General features: G+C 35.1%; 2 long non-coding RNA genes across 2 annotated transcripts; one reads left to right on the top strand and one right to left on the bottom strand.

The window, feature by feature from the left end:
- Positions 1 to 3,756: 3,756 nt before the first annotated feature.
- Positions 3,757 to 6,792, top strand: LOC123915787. Its single transcript, XR_006811982.1, has 2 exons — positions 3,757 to 4,168; positions 5,726 to 6,792. It is a non-coding gene; the product is annotated as an uncharacterized LOC123915787 (long non-coding RNA).
- A 10,172-nt stretch (positions 6,793 to 16,964) lies between these two features.
- LOC123917108 lies at positions 16,965 to 19,510 on the bottom strand. The gene is made up of 2 exons (XR_006812359.1): positions 19,429 to 19,510; positions 16,965 to 17,437 (listed from the first exon to the last, which is right to left on the bottom strand). It is a non-coding gene; the product is annotated as an uncharacterized LOC123917108 (long non-coding RNA).

The following is a 19,510-nucleotide window of genomic DNA, read 5'->3' as shown; positions in this document are numbered from 1 at the left end:
AATTCCCAACTAAGTTTGTGTGGAAAGAAAATTTGCATCAGTGGGATCCAAGACAAAGAGGTTTTTCAATTGGAAGAGTTCACTTTGCATCACCTGGTGCGGGTGAAAGGTTTTATTTGAGGACGTTGTTAAACTACGTCAAAAGTCCTACTTCTTTTGATGAATTAAAAACAGTGGATAATTTCAAATATGATAGTTTCAAGGAAGCCTGTTTTGCAAGGAGTTTGCTGGATGATGATAAGGAGTATATAGAGGCAATAAAAGAGACAAGCCACTAGGGTTCATGGACTTTTTTAAGGATAATGTTTGCAACATTATTGGTGTCAGATCAGCTAACCAGACCAAAAATAGTTTGGACAAGTACTTCACATCTTTTGATTGATGACATTTTGCACAAACAGAGACGCTTGCTTGGTGCTCCAGGTATAAAATATTTTCACCTATTTCTATAAAACCATATTTATTGGTTGTTTATTTTTTTACTCATGTAACCTTGCTTATATCACTTTTTAAATTATTTATTATGCAGTTTGTTAAATTGTCATTTTTTAAAATTGGAAAAAGAATTTTGTCAAAAAAAATGGAAAAAAGAATTGATATTTTTTTATAAATACTCTTTATTTTTACGTTAATGTATCCAAACATAAATCAATTCTGTTTAAGTCACTTTTAACAGAAATCAAACCTATCAAACTCAATTATGCTAAATCAATTTTTTTTGCAATACAACCAAACACAACCATTAGGGGTGTACATGGATTGGGCAAATCCGGTCAATCCGGTCAAACCCACCCATTCCAACCTAAAAAATTGGGTTGGGTCAGACAATTTGGTGGATATGAATTTCAAAAGTGAAAAACCCATAAAAAAAATTGGGTTCCGGGTAAAACCGGACCCAACCCAAAAAACCACTAACCCACTAGTGTTATGGTTTTTGGAAATATTTTTTATGAAAATACTAAAAGTTTTGTCATTTGATCGTTAAATATTTTTATAGTTAAAATAATTTATACAATTTTTTAAGAAAATAAAAAGATTGAATAATTTTTATAAACAAATATGATAATTTGTCGCACTATTTTAAAAAATAAAAAGATTGAATAATTTTTATAAATAAATATGACAATTCATTGCACTATTTTTAATAGTGAAATAAAGTTACATTATTTTTCAAGAAAATACAATGAGTGAGTTATTTTTATGAAAAAATATGATGATTCTTTATTTAGATATTTAATATTAAAAAAATAGAAAAATAATTTGGGTAACCCATGATCCAACCCAATCCAACCCGGAAATTAGTGGTTTACCCAACCCGGCCCAATGTTATAACGGGTGGTTATTTTACTGAACTCAATCCGGAGTAGCTTATATGGTTCGGGTTTTGGTTTTGGCCAAACTCAACCCAAACCGGCCCACGTACACCCCTAACAACCATAGTCATGTCACTAATCACATTCATTATTTGGATTTTAACATTGCAGATTTAATATTAACCGATGATCAATTGATACACTATGCACTAGCAGATATTGAGATGATGTTACGTAGTTGTGGGAAGAGTTTAAAAGATTATCCTCCAATGCCTAGAGAAGACACATCATTAGTTCCTGATATATACAAAATAGTTTAATACACGACGAATTGAATTATAACAGACTATCATTAGCTGAGGAACATGTTAGATTGATGTAAACTATGACTTCAGGAGCAACGTAAAGTATATGACACAATCATGACAAGAGTTAATGAAAACAAACCCGGTGTGTTTTTTCTTTGTGGTTATGGCGGTACAGGAAGACATTTATCTGGAGGGCCATGTCAGTCGCATTATGCTCAAAAGGTGAGTTAGTTTTAACAGTTGCCTCAAGTGGGATTGCTGCATTGCTTATACCTGGCGGTATAACATCACATTCAAGGTTTTGTATTTCTCTAAATGTTGACGAGTTTTCAACATGTACTATAGTTCCTAAAATCCCTTTGGCGCTATTAATACAAAAAGCAAATCTCATTATATAGGATGAAGCACCCAATATTGATGCACAAACACTGTTTCGAAGCTGTTGATCGAACTTTAAAAGATATTCTCAAGTTTGTTGATGAAAAAAAATAAACACATTCCCTTCGGTGGAAAAGTTGTTGTTTTTGTCGGAGATTTTAGACAAATTCTACCAGTAATATCCAAAGGTACAAGGCCAAAAGTTGTTCATGCTACTATTAATTATTCGGTTCTTTGGAATTTTTGTGAAGTTTTAACATTGAGTAAAAAACATGAGGCTTCTCGGTGGTGCTTCGAGTGCAGACGTTGAACAAACAAGATTGTTTTCTGAATGAGTTTTGGGTGTTGGCGATGGAGAAATTTGAGATGACAACGACGATGATTTAGAACTTGATATTCCATCAGATTTATTGATTCCAAATTCAGGTGATCCTCTTGCTACTATCGTTGAAATCACCTATCCCAAACTTTTACAAAACATGAACGATATAACGTATTTCCAAAATAGAGCTATACTACCTCTTAACAATTCAATAGTCGACACAATAAATGATTATATCTTGGATTTAATTCCTGGTGAAGAAAAAAACATATTTGAGTTATGATACTCCACTCACACAAAATGTAGACGGTCAAACAATGGATGATGTTCATACTCCCGAATTTTTGAACACGATTTCTACGTCGGGACTTCCAAATCACAAGTTGAGACTTAAAGTTGGAGTTCCAGTTATGCTATTAAGGAATTTGAATCAAAAATTAGGATTATGCAATGGAACAAGACTTATTATTACGAGATTGATAAAACGTGCCCTTGAAGGAAAAATTATTTCAGGAAGTAATATTGATGAGAAAGTTTTCATACCTAGATTTTCTCTGACACCATCTGACGTGAGAATTCCTTTTAAATTTGAACGGAGACAATTTCTTATAATGATTTCTTTTGCGATGACTATTAATAAGAGTCAGAGACAATCTTTAAAGCATGTTGGGATATATATTTCGTCGCCAGTGATTTCACATGGTTAGTTGTATGTTGCAATTTCAAGAGTTACTTCTAGAAAATGATTAAAAATATTGATTATCGATGACGACGATGAAGATACGACTAAGACTTCGAATGTGGTCTATAAGGAAGTCTTCCGTAATATAACATAATTTTCTTTGTATGAATATTTTTCCAAATTTATTGTTGAACTATCGTTTAATCTTACTCAACTTTTTCATATACCTTACATTATTGGAATTATCATATCTTATTTAATCATTATATATCTTACAGCTAATCAGATCCGTGCACCGCACGGGTCGATGTTCTAGTTATAAGAAATTGTTAGACCATATAATATATATATATATATATATATATATATATATATATATATATATATATATATATATATATATAACAGAAAATTGAGTTAAGAGGAATTAACAACATTAATTGTCCGTTAAAACTTACCAATTGGAGCCTAAAGGAATAAGAGAAATATTCTTAATTTATGCATTAATTTTCGTTCAAAAAGAATAGACTTTTTGTTTAATAACTTGAATTTGTTTCAATAATACTGTATATGTTTTTCTTTTTTACTAAATAATTAAATGCATTTAATTATTTAGTAAAAAGAAAAACATTAAATGCATTAAATGCATTTAAATAATTAGAAAACAAAAAAAAAGAAAAAGAAAAAAACATTAAATGCATTGATTATCAAATGAATGAGAGAAGAGAATGAATGAGAGGCAAGTTATTTTGAGGAAAGAGAAAGATAAATAAGTTTGGTTTTTTCATGTTTAAGATTAATATTAATCGCTGCAAAAAATCCCACTAACAAAGTCTTGAGAATCGTATTTAGTAAAAAAAAAAAAAGGTTTTGAGAATCGTATAATCATTCTAACTATGTTGGGCCTATTCCATTCTAACTAAGTCGGGCCTTCAACTAATGGGCCTATTCCTTTTTCTTCTTCACGCCGTCGTGAAACTCGCCCTCCACAGCCATGCCGTCGTGAAAATATCCCAAAAATACAAACCCCTACCGCTCCGATTCGTATCGCGCTTCTGACTCGTTATCTCCGAAACTCAATCCTCAAATTATCAATTTCAGATTCCGGTGTGTTTCTTCTGCATTCTCAGTCGGTAGTTCCACCTGCAAACCTCGTGTCATTCAGGTTTGCCTTTTGTTTTGTTTTCCTTTGATTTTTAATTGGTGATTTTGTTTGCATATGATTCTTGATTGTAGCAAAACTATTACTAAAAATAATGTTGTGAACTAATGACTGTGTATGAATGAATTACTTGATTTTTATGGATTTTATTATGAATGTTTACTCTATTAAGCAATGTGAGTACCTTTAATTAAGATTAAATTTATAGTTTTTGGGGCTGAATTGATTATTAGGGTAAGGATGAAGGATAGTTTAGAAATCATGAGATAGAGCTTGGATAAATGGATGATAGTTTGGGCAAAGATTAATTAGTTTGTTGTTGTCAATGGTGTATGCAATGCATACTCAATTTATGAAATTAGTGTTACAAATTCTGAAACTTTAGACAACTTAAGGATATAACCTCACTCACTAGTAAAGTAGAATATTCATAACCCAAGTTATTTTTGAAGACTTAGACACTATCTATGATAGAAATTGTTCTGTTAATTGATGCTGGATTGTGAAAGTTGTGTGTGGGTTGCTTTCAGCCATCTTGCTATTTTGTCAAATCGTGATGTTTTATTGTTTCGACATGCTTTGTTATTCTCTGAGTACTCTTTATAGCTTATCCAAGGCCCTATGAAAATAGAAAATTAACTGACATTGAAGGATTACTTTTAAGGACAAAGTCACTAATTTAATTGACTGGATAATTTGGAACTATAGAAAAGAATCAGTATTAGATATAAATGTGAGGCAGATTATCCTCTAATAAGAGGAATAGTTATGCAAGTAGATATAGCGGATGCAGGTAAGTGTGGCGCCACTTACACCACTTGATAGCATACTCTACTGCTAGACAAGTTCTCTTGGGTTTACTCACGCCCTAGAAACTTGGCAGACGCATCAGATAAGAAGCATTATTATATATGACGTATACTCATGTAATATATAAGTATTGTTATTATAGCATGTTCAGAATTAGACATTTAGCTGATTAAGATTCTGATGAGGTTTAAAACAGTTTATGGTTTAGTTTAAAGGACTCACTGAGATTTAATCTCACCCTTTATAGTTGTTTTGTTTTTTTTAGATGATTTTGAAGATGATAAAAGAACCGAGTCTCAAAGATATTTATATAATTTGTCTAATTTGTATTTTGTTATATTTCTAGATTTGTGTATTACGTTGTTGTTGTGGCTGTTGTTGTAACTTAATCACTCCCTGTAATTATCCAGTACTATATATAACGCTCTGTATTGTATTCTAGTTCTAGATTATAATATGGAGTCTTACAAAAATCATATTTAAACCTTTTATTTATTTAGTGTCCGAATTGAATCGATTGAACCAATTAAACTATGACAGAAGTTCTTGCCGGTTTGATTCATGATTTGATTTTTAGAACATTGTTTTGGCACACATTTTTAAAACCTACTGACTCCATTGATAAATTCCTTCATGATTGTAACTTTGGGTTCACTTTCAGAAACTCAGGTTCAATATTTCTAATATTAATTTGACTCTGTATTTTTAATTTCTATCTAATTTTATGTGAACTATGTTGGTGTGTTGCAGAATGGCTAAGGGTTTGATATGGGCAACAGCCGAGGATTTGCAAAGGAACAGGGGCCGAGTTTTGTCCTTATATCGTCAGATATTGCGAAGCCTGAATTCTCCTTCGTTGCCACTGACCTTCGCTGCGAGAATTGCGAAGAAAACGAAGGTGCGTTCAATGTTTTGGGTGGGTTCTGATGAACGGTCTTTGCATAACATTGCTGACCTAATTGATGCTGCCGAATACTCTCTATCCTTTCTCAAAAAAGGCCAATTTCCCCCTCGTCACATCACCTGAACCACACATTCCATTTCGCTCATCGCAATTTGGTATGAAAGTTCATGCTTGCAATTATGATACTATTTGGTTGTTTATATGGAAGAAATAGGCATAAGATATGATTTGTATTTTACCATTTTGCGTTGGCCAATGTTCAAAATTGACAACGGAATACCCAATTTGGTCATTGAAATTTTAGTATTGTTATTGTCTGTGTTGGTACTATATAGACTATAAGGATGTTGAATTGGTAATTTCAAGGATGAATTTGAAATTAAAGTTCAATGTTAATGTCAAAGATGCATTGGTTCCAATATAAAGATGAACTAGATTAACATTATGAAGCTTCAGATCATTTTGTAATATTGATAATGTGGAAGACTAGGTTTATACAATGGTACAATTTCAGACACCAACTTGGATATTTTGCCCATACATATCTTATTAGCCAAATCCAATCTTTTAGAATATGTCAAACCTAAATTCTACTTATTGTATTCTTATAACAACAGTTCCTAGTTAGATCAATTAAGTTATGGATGATCGATATAGGAGGAGATTGTTATACTAATATTTTTCTTTTATTCTTGCTCTTCCAAGTGTTCTTGAGAGTTGGTTATTCTAGATTCTGTTTCATATATTCAGTTGCATGAAAGTGACTCTAACTTTTCTTCTGGGGTTTCTTTTTAGCATGGGAATGGGATTGGCAATGCTATTGTTTGATTGTGCAATGCTTTCTTATTCTTCATTGTCTTTGTGGCTTATGTTGCAGAATTTGGATTTAAATTGATTGACCGACCTTTTCCAATTTGGCTTATGATGCCAGTGTAGACTATTTATTTGATACAATAGTTCTTGTTATCTCCGGTTCAATAAAACAAATTGGTGTTTTGATAAGCATGCTTTAGATGGCTCTTTCATATGTTAAATTTTTGTAAAATATTATATCTATCTAAATACATACATTGCAGAATGTTTGTGACACTTATAATTCTTGAGGGAAGAATCAAAGCAAGGATGGGGGATCTTAGAGTCTAACTTAATACTACAAAAATGACTTATATGATGTGAGAGATGTCGAATTTTTTTCAATATACCCCCTCATGTCCAACAATATACTATTAGGTTTGATAGATGAATAATTTGTTGAGTGACTTGAATAGATAGAATCTATCTAATACCATGTTATGTATTTAAATCAGGCTTAATTCATTTTCATACAAAAACGATTTGGCTTAGAACAGGAAAATTTTCATTTTCAACTAGAAAAAGATGTATGCTCTGACATACAGAAGAGAGGAAGTGGTAATTTTATTTTTTTTCTTGGCTATTGTGTTAATCTGGTTTCTGGACTTGCTGTTTTAGGTTTGATAGTGTGGTTTGTTCTCAGCTTATTAACATTTGCTCTGGTTGATAGTGTTCCATAATAATGTAAATGACATTCTATATGGTCAACATTGTGCACTATTGCTTTCATGCAGCAAAATAAAATTAAAAAGTGAATTGAAACTATTTCAGCGGGGTTGAAGTGTCTAGGTTGATCAGCATGAATTTGTAAACACAATATAACACCGTCTTGTATAATATTCCCTCTCCTTTTTATAAGGAACACTTTAAAAAATTTACAGACCAAGAAAACACATTGTATATAGTTATTTTCATTTAATACTCTTATAAATTTAAATTTATCTCATGTATATCTTGATTTAATTACTCGTAATTCAACTAATTTACTTACTTTTAATATTCTCTCTCTCATAATAAATAAGGGCATAAGTGAAATTAAATATTTAAAAAAAAATTGGTCAAAATTTCTTATAAAAAGTTACTACTTTTTGATAAATTATTATTATTCTTCAATAATAAGTTACTACTTTTTTTTTGTCAGCAGTATCATTCTCCTCTCTTTAGATTCTCGTCGTTTCTTCTCTACCATGGCAAGGGTTTGTTGCGATTCACTCTGCTAAACGCGATTCAAGCAATAATATTGAACGTTGGGTTTGCGACTATGTTAAGCCGCCGTACTCTGCTTCCTCTCTCAAAGGGTTTGCGATCACCTCACGCCGCCACCCGCACGCTGCACACGACTTTCACCGATACATGATGCTTTCACCTCTGTTCTGTTAACCATCACCATCTTCGCTTCGCTGTCGGTTCCAATTCGTAGGGATTCTTTCTCTGTTTTTGCGATGGTGTTTAGGGGGGTTTGTGATAACAATTACGGCGCCGCGATTCCGTTTCCTCACCGCGTGTAAGCCGATGGCCCTTCTACCTCTGTTCTGTTAACCTATCCAGCAATATCCTTGTCGCCTCTTAGTTCTGCGATTTAAGGTTCTTTGTTAAGTTGTTTCCCCGTTTTTGCGATGGTGTTTCTATCACCAATCTGATTAGCGCCGTTCACAGTATTGTCTCTATCTCTCGTTAGGCTTGCAGCATAGGCAAAACATTCAAGGGGTTTTGCCAGGGTTATTGGAAATTATAGCAAGATAGCCACGGGGTCTTGCTAGGGATTTGGGGTTGTCTCCGTTGTGAGAGTTGCGTTAGTTTATCTCTCCGTTATCGTGAGAGTTGTGCATTTTTGTTTCCGTTTGCTTTGCTCCGTCTTCCTGTTTGTCACGGTGTGCTTTAATCTTCTGGCTGCGCTGCGTTTTCGAATTCGAAGAGCTGTCTGGGTTGTTGTTGCTTGTAAGTCTGTTCTGGTTTTTGTCAGGCTGTTTTGCGCTTTGTTTTCACCATGGAAGCAAATCTAGAGAACCTTAATCTAGGTGAAGAGGAGGTTTTGAATTTCGAGTTGGAGGAGAATGATACTGAACAAGATGATGTTACCTTATGTTTAGTAGGTCGGTTTGTCCATGACCGTCCTATTAAGTTCAATGTCATGAAGGTGCGATTGGCTGAGGTATGGAGGCTGGTGAAGGGTATGTCAGTAAAGGAAGCTTCACAGGGTCTGTATTTGTTCAAATTCTTTCATCCACTGGATGTTGAAGCGGTAATCAAGGGTGGGCCTTGGACTTTTGACAACTTCACACTGATTGTTGAAAGGTTGAAGGTGGGAGTTGCATTATATGATATTCTGTTATTTCATGTCAACTTTTGGGTCCAAATTCATAATGTTCCAGTAGGAATGATGATTGAGACGGTAGGGAAAGGTCTGGCAAACTATATTGGAGAATTTTTGGAGTATGATAGAAATAATAATACGAGCTTCTGGCGACAGTATATGAGGCTGAAAGTTCGGGTAGATGTTAGAAAACCATTAAAGATCGAGAAGAAGATTGCTGTGAATGGTGGTGAGGGGGGTGTTGTGAAATTCAAATATGAAAAACTCGGACTTTTTTGCTTTGTGTGTGGTATTCGTGGCCACTCAGAAGATAAGTGTGATGTTAGATATGCCATGGAGAGGGATGATGGGAGGCGAAGTTGGTCGAATGAAATTAGAGTAGATGTTCACCGTCCAGGTGGTCGTATGGACTCGCGATGGTTGCGTGAGGAAGGGAGAGGTAGGGCTGATACGTTTACTGGGAGCCAATCAAGGGGAAGTGCAACAAATTCTTCGCATTCTTCCCAATCTAATTCGGAACACCCAAGTGCACATGCTACAGATAGGGAAAGAGAACCAGGTGTTAACTCTGTGGTGCTTCATGACAACAATGACATAATATCTACCTCGTCAATGGTAGCTACTAGACGAAATTCAGTTGTTCCCACTGAACCAGTTGTTATTAGGACTGTTGATACACCGCTTTTAGCCCTCTCATCTAGTTCCACTCTGAGAGAAAGCAGACGGAATACCCCATTGTTAACTGAAGTGGTTCATTCTGAGCAGATGGAAACTCATTTAGAGAAAAAACGCAGATGTGCTGAAGGCATAACTCCAGCAGCGACAAATGAGCAACTTAACCAACATTTTTTATCGGCAGGTCCTGGCAGCTCCTAGGACTGCCGAGACTCATGATTATTCTTAGTTGGAATTGCCGGGGCTTGGGCGGTCCAAGTGCAATTCCTAATCTGTGGAAGATTGCCCGAGAACATAAGCCAGATATTTTATTTTTGTCTGAAACATTATCTCATGCTAGACACCTCGAACCTATTCGGGTCACGTTAGGTTACGATTCTTGTCTGGCCATTGATGTGGAGGGGCAGAGTGAAGGTCTGGCGGTGTTATGGAAGGATAATAGTAAATGTAGAGTTTTGAACTATACGAGAAATTTTATTAATATGTTAGTGGAGGATGAGCAGAAGGGGGAGTGGAGGTTAACATGTTATTATGGATATGCGGAGCGTAGTAGACGAAGACATGCATGGAATCTTTTGCGAGAGTTAGTTAATATGTCCCCTGTACCCTGGTGTATAATTGATGATTTTAATGATCTACTTTCACAGGAGGATAAAAAGGGCATTCACCCACATCCCAATTGGTTGTGTATGGGATTCAGACAAGCGATCAATGACTGTAATTTAATCGATATTCCTCTTGTAGGACACCCATTTACTTGGATCAAGAGTCGAGGTACACCTCATGTTATTGAAGAGCGGTTGGATAGAGCTATGGCTAGTACGAGTTGGCTGCATCTTTTTCCTGACGTAAGACTGTCTAACCTCTTGGCCTCACATTCGGATCATAGTCCAATTTTACTTCAATGCTCTCCTACCATAACAGTCCGCTTCAATGGTTCTTTTCGGTTTGAGAATAAATGGCTGAAGGAACCGAATTTGGAAGAGACGGTGATTGATGGCTGGGGTGCGAATGACTATATTGCGATAGTTGACCGTGTTGCTCATTGTGCTAACAAGCTACAAAGGTGGGGCAAAAGGAAAAGAGTCAAGTTTAAACAGGAGATTGAAGAATGTGTCCGTGAGATGGAGGCGTTGAGGGATAATCAAGGGGAGGCAGAGAGTAGGAGGTTTCAAGAATGCTCTGATAGGCATGCTACTTTACTGGTTCAGGAGGAAGGATACTGGAAGCAGCGAGCCAAGATGCATTGGCTTCAAGAAGGTGACTTGAATACTCGATTTTTTCACATGTCAGCTTCAGCTCGCAGTAAGAAGAAGAAGATTACCAAACTTGTTGATGAAGCAGGTACTGCAGTTCATACTCAAGAGGATTTATGCGAGGTAGCTAAGAATTATTTTAATACTCTTTTCAAAAATATAAGTGGTATTCATGAACCTGTGTTTAATCTTATCCAGCAAAGGGTGACAGAGGAGGATAATCATTTACTTATGGCACCCCTGACCAAAATTGAATTACAACAAGCTTTATTTCAGATGCACCCGGATAAATCACCAGGTCCTGATGGTTTCAACCCAGCTTTCTACCAAAGGTTCTGGGAACATTGTGGGGAAGATATTTTTGTAGCCGCATCTTCCTGGTTAGATAGGGGGTATTTTCCTTCTAGCCTTAATGAAACTAATATTTGTCTCATCGCTAAATGTGAGAATCCTACTTCGATGAAAGATTTGAGACCTATTTCCCTGTGTAATGTCCTCTACAAGATAGTTTCTAAAGTGCTTGCTAATAGGTTGAAGTTTTGTCTGGATAAATGTGTTTCCCAAGAGCAGTCGACTTTTGTCGAAGGTCGGTCGATCCTTGATAATGCCCTTATTGCTATTGAAGTTCTACATGCTATGAAGAGAAAGACTAGAGGATATAGAGGTGAGTTAGCATTAAAAATTGATATTAGTAAGGCCTATGACAAGGTGGAATGGGGTTTCCTTCGTGGTATGTTAGTCAAAATGGGCTTTGGAGAGAAGTGGATACAATGGATGATGATGTGTGTGAGTTCTGTTAACTATTCAGTGCTTATGAATCTTGACAAAGTTGGTCCTATTACTCCGAGAAGAGGTTTACGGCAGGGAGACCCATTGTCCCCTTATTTATTTATTCTTGTGGCGGAAGGACTGACAACTCTAATACATCAAGCTGTTAGGAAAGGAGACATTCACGGTGTACAAATTTGTCGAGGCGCCCCTGAAGTGTCTCATCTCTTGTTTGCAGATGACTGTTTCTTATTCTGCAGAGCTAATGTTGCTGAGGTGACCCAACTTTTGAGTATCCTACATACTTATGAACATGCCTCGGGTCAGGAAATTAATCTGTTTAAATCTGAAGTGTTCATTAGTCGCAATATGTCACAGGCGGCACAAGTAGATTTAGCCGGTATACTTGGTGTGCGACATGTTTTGGGCACATGTATTTATCTCGGCCTACCGTCTATGGTAGGTAGAAGTAAGAAGGCAATTTTTTCCTATATTAAAGATCGTATCTGGAAGAGGATAAATTCACGGAGAGGACGAGCCTTATCGAAAGCTGGAAAAGAGATTATGATAAAGTCAGTACTTCAAGCCATCCCGGCTTATGTTATGAGTATGTTTATCCTCCCTTCTTCTTTTATTGATGACATTGAAAAAATGATAAATGCCTTTTGGTGGGGAGGTAGTAATGGTAATAGTAAAGGTATTCATTGGTTAGCATGGGAGAGACTTGCTTGCCCCAAAGATAAAGGGGGTTTGGGCTTTCGTAATTTTGAAGCCTTTAATATGGCTATGGTAGCGAAACAAGCGTGGAACATCTTACAAAATCCAGACACGTTGGTGGCTAGACTTATTAAAGCAAGGTATTTTCCACGATCTACTTTGTTTGAGGCGTCCTTGGGCTATAATCCTAGTTTTGCATGGCGTAGTATTTGGAAAGCTAGACAAGTTCTTTTACTTAGGTGTAAGTGGAGGATTGGTGGTGGTGACAAGATACACGTCATGTCTGATCCTTGGTTACGTGGGAATGGAGAACGCTGGATTCCTTCGCCTCAACCTGAAGGAATATATAACTTATTTGTTAAGGACCTGATGATAGATAATTATAAAGCTTGGAATGTGCCTAAAATTCGCATGTTATTCCCAGTCCAAGTGGCAGAGAGGATTATTGCGACACCTCTCATTGGGTCGGTTTATGTGGATAAAATGGTTTGGGCGGAGGAACGGAATGGTTATTACTCTGTCAAATTCGGGTACAAGCTTGCTATGAAGTGTATTTTTCGTAATGATAAATACCATGTGGAAGGTAATCGGAAAGAAATATGGAAAGCGCATGCTCCGCATAAAGCGCGTCATCTTCTTTGGCGATTATGTAGGGGATGTATTCCAACGAGAAGTCGGTTATTAGAACGTCATGTTGATTGTGATGTTCATTGTCCATTATGTGAAGATGATGTACACACTTTTTTCACCTGCGTTTCTACTCAATCCAGTTGGCAAGCAGCTGGACTATCATTTGTCTTGGGTTCCGCAGCTTGTCGGCAAGGTAGTGCGACAGATAGAGTGTTTGCCTTGTGTCGGAATGAGGATTACGCTACTATAGGTAGAGTGGCCACGCTGTTATGGAGTATATGACATAACCGGAATGATAAAATTTGGAATGATAATGTTAGAAGTCCAATCCAAATTGGTCGAGCTGCGTTTGATCATTGTAACGAGTGGTTTGCAGTCCATAAGTTGTGAAGTAACAATGATCATGATGTTCCGTTTGTCAGCACCAATCGGTGGGAAAAGCCTCGTATAGGATGGTTAAAGTGCAATGTAGATGCAACATTTTTTGTCGGTGCAGGTAAGACCGCGATGAGTGCTTGTTTTCGTAATAATTCTGGTGAGTTTATGGCTGGAATTACGTAGTGGCAGCAACTGACTTTATCAACAGAGGAGGGTGAAGCATGGGCATTATTGCAAGCTATGAATGAAGCTAAGAGTAGATGATTTGAAAGCGTCCAATTTGAAAGTGACTCTCAAGTGTTGGTTGATGCTATTCATACCAAACGGCGAGGCAACTCAGAGTTTCTTTCAATCGTTAATGAAATTATCCTTGTTATGCTATCATGTGTGAACTTTGAAGTTAAGTTTATTAGGAGACAAGTGAATTCGGTTGCTCACACTTTAGCTAGGGCGGCCAATTCTTGGACTAGTTTCCATAGATTTGAGATTATTCCTTCATGTATTGAACTTTTGATAAGGCTTAATTAGTAAAATGGTCCCTTAAAGACATTTTTGGTTTCAGATTGGTCCCTTAAAAGAAAAAAAAGTCTGAATAGGTCCCTTAAAGACATCTCTGTTAATCAGTTTGGGGACCAAACTGATTAACAGAGATGTCTTTAAGGGACCTATTCAGACTTTTTTTTCTTTAAGGGACCTATTTGGACATTTTTTTCTTTAAGGGATCAATCTAAAACCAAAAATGTCTTTAAGGGACCATTTTACTAATTAAGCCTTTTGATAATTAATGAAATGCAGTAAGTTTGTTTGGTTAAAAAAAAAAAACATGGGCAATATTATTACACGACAAAACCTATTTTTATATATTTTTTTTACTAAAAACCTATTTTTATACTTGAATATGAACCCTTGTCCAATTATCCCACCTTGTGACACGTCAATATGGTGATAATAAATGTCCCCAACATTTTTATTTTTATTCATATAATAATAACCGGTGGATTCTAGGGTGAGGGCTCTATCAAGTCCTTCACCGGTGTACCATTTAATTTCACCGTTAGATCAAATGAATCTACTTGATCTAATATTTCATCACCACACTAGATCCAATTTCTTTCTCTCTATCACTTGAACTTTTTTTTTCAGTTTCTATGTTTCTCTATCTCCATTGCATACACGGTACTCTTAATGATCTTTTTGGCCATGCGAAGTTGGAATTTAGTTTCTGTGACCAACTTGCTACATATATAAAAAAACACTACAATTGTTTGATTGAATTGGTAGTTTATAAATATTGCTTCCCAACTTATTACAATTGCTTTAATTAAGTTCGAAGGATAATAAATGCTAACATGTTTCTCTTTTGGTGTCAATGTTTGGGGAAAATGAGTTCTCACTCACTGATTATAAGATGCCAGTGAGAGAGTTTGGGAAAATATGGTTTTTATTATAGAGAAAAATTTGGTGGAGTTTGTGAAATTTCACCATTGAAGTATCATGGGAGAGAAGACAGTTACAAAATTAGAGAGAGGAATACATATGATTGTGTGTGGGAATATGCAGATGTTCTAATGTTAATTTTTAATGAATCTCGACCATTAAACAAATCTGATGGTGTATTTTATCTGCCTCACCGGTGAGGGACTTAATTGAGCCCTCACCCTAGAATCCACCATAATAACTAGTATGTTAGCCCGTGCCATGCACGGGATTATTTTCTTTTTAATATTATTTATGTGTTTATTTTGATATATTATTTGGGTAATTTGCTTTAAAATTCTATGATAAAATTAAGATAGGTTTTGCATGATATAGGTTTAATGATGTTACAGGATAGTGCGAGATGAAAATTATTATTCCGTTTCCCGTTCTACACTATTAGGAGATAAATTCTTTCTCTTATCTTCATCTCTGGTACCATATAATGACCTTATAAATATAAAATAATTATAAACTCGATTCTCAAATGAAAATTTAATTAGTCAACGATCATTTTTAATAGTGAGGTATAAAGTGCTCTACATTTCTCATTCTACACCTGTTATATATATTCTCTCTCTCTCTCTCTCTCACTCTCTCTCTCTCTCTCTCTCTCTCTCTCTATTTCTATATCTCTCCCACGCGATAATTTTCATTTTTTTAATAATATTTTTTTTTTTTTTTTTTTGAAGGTTGTCTATTTCAATTTTCCTTTTATATTATTTTGAATATTGTGTATATTTTCCTTTCAATTGTTTATGAGATTGATTTAATTTAATTTACTTGAGGATGAAAATACGATATATGTTTAAAGATGTTATAGAGGCATAGTGGGCGGAAAGTACTCCCCTATTCCTTGTTCCCCGTTCAACAAAACTAAGAGATTCTCTCTCCTTCTCCCTCTCTCCCTCACATATCTATCTCTCTAGGGACTTCATCAATAAAAAATAATTGTAAATTTTATACTATTTTTCAAATAAATATTAACATACTTTGATCATTGTACCACAAAGAAACAATCTTCACACGTGAACGTCATATGAATATTTCATCCTAATAGAGAACATCATATCCTTAAAAACATTGCGAATTTTGAATTTATTTCCTCATAATATAAAAAATGAGATGTTTTTGTCCTCTCAAAATCTCCTATTTTTTGTACCTAATGAACATAGTTTTTTCTTTAACATAATTTTTTCTTTAACATAACTTATATATCCAATTAATTTAGTTGTATATATCCAACCATCCAACAAATATGTGGGAAACGAAGTGGGTTAAAGAAGTGTGTTTTTTTATGAGGAAATAAATTGAAAATTCGCAATATTTTTAAGGATATGACGTTCTCTATTATGATGAAATATTCATATGAGGAAGGGGGCTTATAATGGGTTAGATAAGATTAAATTGAATGTCACGTAAACAAACTCTCTAATTGAATGCCAACGAAGTGAGTTAGAGAAGATTTTTTTTTAATTTTTTTAATAATGGGTTAAAGAAGATTCAATTGAATGCCACATAAGCAAGCTCTCAGAAGATTCAATTGAATGTCACATAAGCAAACTCTTTAATTGAATGTCACATAAGAAATTTCTATTGAGAATGCACGAGAGAGCCCTGTGGGAATCTCCTAATGTATATAATAGAGATAGAGAATGAAATTTTTCAATCAATGACATGTAAAGATGAATTTAAATTATGAACTTTTTGTGATGCCTACCATACTCCGTCAATTTTAAACAATACATTCGCCTTTTATTTCAATTGTGCAAACTTTTAAAATTCAAATCAGGTTAATTTGATTTTATTTTGGTTAATTTATATAAAAAAACAGGTTAAAAGATTTTTTGTTTGAGTATTTTTAATTTGATTTTATTTTTTTGAATTTATATAATTTATTAGTTAAATATATTTAACAAAACAAAAATAGACACTCATATTAATATAAGCATATAAGCTCACTCATATTTTAAATTTGATTACTAAACACATAATTAGTCTTCATGCAAATAAACTATATATCAGGCAAAAGTGAATTCTAAAGCATATATATTAGAACAAAAGTTTTACGGTTAAAAGAAATCATATGTTACAATACAAAGATGCTATATGTCGCGAAACATATGCACACGACAATTTCACGAACTTTAATTTTTATACTTCTTTCCTAAATGTGAAAAATAGAACAACCATATAGAACAATCATTACTTTGTATCTTTGTAACACATAAAAATCCTCATTCCAAGCACTTTGAACCAAGTATCACTACTGCCCAGCTGATATGCTAATATGTGAAGTAAAATCATCATCTGAAGTTTTCATAGGTTTTCGACCAAAATACACAATTCTTCTAGATTGACCTTCCTCACCTTTTTTCAATTTTAATCAATTTTTTTCACATCCCTCATGCTTAATTAGTACTTAGGCTCTGATTAGTTGAACCTTGTGGTTTCTCTCTTCGAATGGTAGTTAATAAGAGATTCATGTTCCACTTTGGTTAACAATTAGAAAAAGAAAAAAAATTAGAGGTGTGAAAACATACACACTTGATATTGGAGCTTAGATGAAGCGGTTGTTAGTCCACTTTTGTCAGTAGCCATGGAAGATGCGGTCGGTGGTGAAGAAAAAATTTGAGTTAAAATTGTTGGGAAAAACCGGCATGGAGAAAATAAAAGAACGCAATCAACAACACAAGAATATAACGTGGAAACTCCAAAACCGGAGAAAAAACCACGGCTGTTGTCAAAACCGACAACCAGAAAATAAACACTATGTGAAAATTGTTACAACACATAGACTACCTTCAACCTTCCCTTGGCCCCCAATACACCCACACTCTCCAAAGAAAATACCTAACTACATCTCTCAACCCTCTAATACAAGAGTACAAGAGAAAAACAAAAAAGTCAGATATAAGCTTAAAGTGCTACTGACTGGTGCAATTATAAACAAAGAACTTAGGTCCATTATATAGCTTTGATTTCCTCCTTGCTTCACAATTCTAAGCGATGTGGGACTTTCAATAGCTATTTTTAACCTCCTTCTTCTTCTTCATTAGCAATGTGGGACTTACATTGCAATCAATCCCAACAATCTCTACCTTGATTGTAATGGTCTTCAATCTTCATTGTCTACACCGACAATCATAATTCTCATTGTCTATACCGACAAATTAAATTATCATACTCCACCATAAAGAGTATACCACTTGGAACTAAACCATCCCAAGAATTTTATTCACTTGGAACTAAACCATCCCAAGATTTTTCTTCACTTGGAACCAAGTCATCACAAGAATTTCATCTCGAAACCTCGCTGACAATTTATGGTGCAACTTCCATGTTGGCTTTCTCTGGAAGTTCATCAACCATCGAGATAACCGCGCACCTTGCATCAATGCCAACCAATGCCCGCACGCTATCATCTCACACCTTGCATCCATGTCAACCGATGCCCATGTGTCACTTGAACAACTTCAAACATCTGTGAAACCACCTTCAGGCCGACTCCAACAATTTCAGTTTAGTTACATTACCTAGTAAACCTTGTTTCACTAGTCCAACTAAACTCATGTCACTAACAAGCACCCACCCGAAGATCCACAACTTAACCAAAACATGAGAATCACCACTAGTAACAGATGCATAACCAATAATAGTGTAACTATCTAACAAGTATCTACCTACTATCTATGCATCAAAGTTCAAGAAAATACCTCGCATTGTGTTAAAAGAAACTCACCCATACCTTGAACCTTACAAGCTTTCCGTCACCAAGATGAACAACTCCACCTTCAACTAGCTCTATGGATTCAAAAGTATTTCTTCTTCAAACACATGTGATAGGAGCTTCCAAAGTCCATGACTCAACACTCCATCGATTCCCAACTTCCACTAGCGCCTCCGCATCCTCAAAATAAGTTGTTGTTTCAGACGTAACCCGAGTATTCTTAGCACCGCCTCTCCAGACTGATGTTGAGTATTATTACCACCGCATCTCCAGGCTGACCTTGTGTAACCCTGATTGCATCAACACATCCTTGACTTGATTTTCTATAAGCCAAACATCAATTTCTCTAGCCTAAACTTCACAGCGGAACTCCCTCCTCCTGAATCAAACCAAGAGCTCTGATACCAGTTGTTGGGAAAAACCGGCATAGAGAAAATATATGAACGCAATCAACAACACAAGAATATAACGTGGAAACTCCAAAATCGGAGAAAAAACCACGGCTGTTGTCAAAACCGACAACCAGAGAATAAACACTATGTGAAAATTGTTACAACACATAGACTACCCTCAACCTTCCCTTGGCCCCCAATAAAAATAACTACAAATATCATAGATAAATGCAAATCTGATATAAACATAAAATTGTTTTGAATGAAATCAGTTTTTGAACAATATAAAATATTTCAACAATAATTTAAATACCATATGAATAAAAAAACACATAGAAAATTATGTTCTATAAACATTCACCTTAGCCAACAAAATTATTTGTTGTTGGTACCTCCGCATCCATCTTGAAACACGATTATAAAGAATGAATTTAATAATTGTG

The sequence above is a fragment of the Trifolium pratense genome, linkage group LG3 (genome assembly GCF_020283565.1).
Source record: "Trifolium pratense cultivar HEN17-A07 linkage group LG3, ARS_RC_1.1, whole genome shotgun sequence".
Taxonomy (NCBI): domain Eukaryota; kingdom Viridiplantae; phylum Streptophyta; class Magnoliopsida; order Fabales; family Fabaceae; genus Trifolium; species Trifolium pratense.
The sequence above is the reverse complement of the archived record's forward strand: the minus strand, read 5'-3'. Positions and strand labels throughout refer to the sequence as shown.